The sequence below is a fragment of the Momordica charantia genome (genome assembly GCF_013281855.1).
Source record: "Momordica charantia cultivar OHB3-1 chromosome 2 unlocalized genomic scaffold, Mcharantia_2.0 BLBB01000002.1, whole genome shotgun sequence".
Classification (NCBI taxonomy): domain Eukaryota; kingdom Viridiplantae; phylum Streptophyta; class Magnoliopsida; order Cucurbitales; family Cucurbitaceae; genus Momordica; species Momordica charantia.
This window is the reverse complement of record NW_028275160.1, coordinates 5,114,447-5,117,053: the sequence shown is the minus strand read 5'-3', so window position 1 is coordinate 5,117,053 and position 2,607 is coordinate 5,114,447. Positions and strand designations below refer to the sequence as shown.

The 2,607-nt window shown below is 46.1% G+C and overlaps 1 pseudogene; it reads right to left on the bottom strand.

Annotated features, from left to right (window-relative positions):
• Positions 1-1,618: 1,618 nt before the first annotated feature.
• LOC148212703 (auxin-responsive protein SAUR71 pseudogene) lies at positions 1,619-2,328 on the bottom strand (annotated as a pseudogene).
• Positions 2,329-2,607: the final 279 nt, after the last annotated feature.

Here is a 2,607-nt window from a genome sequence, read left to right as displayed (position 1 = left end):
TATAGACATGCAAAGTTGCCAAATGTCGCATCCCCATTCGATAGATCCCACCTACCTCTCACGGAACCCCTTGTTTATTCATTCCATTCCGTCAGGGTCCCCTTGCCTCCAGGATCCACTGGGTGAGTGGAAGACATTGAGAAGGGCTTCACATCCCTTGCAGAGCTTTGAGGTTGATACCCATCCCAACCAAGGGTATGCTGGGACTTGCGAAGAGCAGCACCTTACGATTTTCATGACCAATTGGATCATTGGAAGGGGAGCTAAGGTAAAAATTATGGAAGAAACAGGTATTTTCACGACTCTACCACCCAGTCAATTCTGTTCCACTTAATCCCTATTTCATAATCTCTAGATATCTCGGTTAGTGGTTGCGCAAGTCATCTCTCTAAGCTGTTGTAACCTCAGATCTTTCCTATAAATACAAGTAATTGCTATTCTCGGGTACACATGAGTTTGATTTTACAAATTCAAACTCAAATATAACAAATCTAGACTGGTTTGAGTTTTGGAGTGTTTATCTTTATTTTCCAAATTTTCAATTCCATTTTACGATCTCAAATCATAGATCATTCGTGTGTGTATATATATTGTTGAGGGTAAGTCCAAGTAGGACACAAGTCAGGTTCCGAGAGTGACAGCGAGGCATGGGATCACAAACGGTTATCACCGTACGCTGCACAGGCTCGCAAGTGTGTCACGACCTCTGTTGTACGACGAGGCAATGAGCACTTGCACCCGACAACAAGTTGTAGGCCTGCATATGAAGGTGCTGCCCACTAATTGTTGGGGGCATACCCCCACTGGCAGCACCCCGTAGAGCTCGGCGCCCCTCTGCCACCTCAAGTGTCGTCCTTCCTGATCAGCCATCCGCGTCTATAAAAATTCACCCGTGTGTATATATATATATATGTTCATCGGTTAATACCTAAGTTTTTTTCTCTTTTTTTTTCTTTTGGAAAATTACCTAAGAGCCCAAATAATCTAGACTCTAACTACTACCGCCAAACAGAATATTCCGCTTCGCTTCTCATTCTAACCATCTTCACCCACATGCACAACAAGCCAACAAAGAAAAATAATAAATAAAAATCCCCGTGACCCCGAAAATGCCCCCACACGAAATATTATATTACCTATATGTCCCTCCCAAAAGCGCTTCCTTCCAAGAGCCACCGCAAATCCCGGCCATGACCGGTAATCTCTCGGTTGCTCCACCCTGACCCCACCAACCTCCACTCTCTATCCCAACCGTCCATTTTCCTCTCCCCCATCTGCACCGTCCAATCCTACTGCCCTACCCTCCTATTTCGATTTCAAGTCTGTTTGTTCACCGAGAAAGTGTGAGAAAAATAAGTTAAATTTCCCCTTCAGGCGCCGACGGGATGTCTCTGCAACTGTATCAACAACCTTCAAATTAACTGAAATCGCAGAATAATCACAAGACAAACCCAACGTACAATCCGTACGCACATTCTCGGTTTCGCAATTTTCACAACAATCGCTTATTCAAATCAAATCAAATTACGGTTTCCACTCAGGTTTCTCCAGATCCAAACAGCAAGGGGAGGGGAATTTGAGATAAGGGGAGGGGAATTTGAGATTCCGATTCCAGAAATTAAAGAGATCAGGGAGAAGTATCGATTCCGTATTTCACTTCCAAAAAAAAGGGGGAAAATCTACAATCAGAAGAGCGGGAGAAGAAACTAAAAATCTCGGTCTCCATCCTGAGAGATCGCAGGGGGAATTGTTATATTTACACCAAAACCAGGACGAGACATAGAAGACAGAGAAAAAAAAAAGGAAAAATTATAACGAATCGGTGGCGTAGAGGAAGTCATCGGAGACGGAGAGGAGATCGTGGAGGTCACGTGACTCCTGGTCGCCGATTCTCAAGGCCTCCATGAGCCGCTCGAAGATGAGCACGTGACAGGGGATCCGGAGGACGCCTTTCTGTTCGTAACCGTACTCCGCCGCCGACTTCTCCAGCAGCGTCACGAAAACCGGGTGGTTGAGCAGCTCGGCGCTGACGGCGAAGCGCTCCATCTCGTCGCCCACGTAGACCGGGACGTGGCCCTGGGGGACCGGGGGTCCGGGTCTGGAACGGCGGAACTTACTGGCCGCCGCCTCCCGGAAGGACTGGGCACGGCCCGGACGGCGGGGAGCGTCACGGCGGAGAAGGCAGTACTGGGAGGAGTCGGAGACGCGGGAGAGACGGCGGATGAGTTGCTTCATGAGGAAGAGGAAGCGAAGAGAAATGGAGGAGAGAAGAGAGAAATTGAGGGGTGTGTGAAAGAGAGGGAGAGAAGAAATGAGTTTATATAAAGTGGGGAGTGGAGAAAAAGGGCGACATAAAAAGCTGATGATCAACTTCGAGAGGTACAGGTAGCGTACTTGGCAGGTACAATTACTCCCTACCCCTCTCTTTCTCTTCTTTGTTAAACCCCAAAATAAAGAAAAAAAGCCTTAAATTTAATTTACCCACTTTCTTTTCTTTTTCTTTATTTAATAGAAAAACCACCCCCCATGCTTTACTTTATCACCCGTATTATTTTAACATTTTGGCTATATTACCCAAAAAAAAAAAATTAGCTTAAACGATAATTG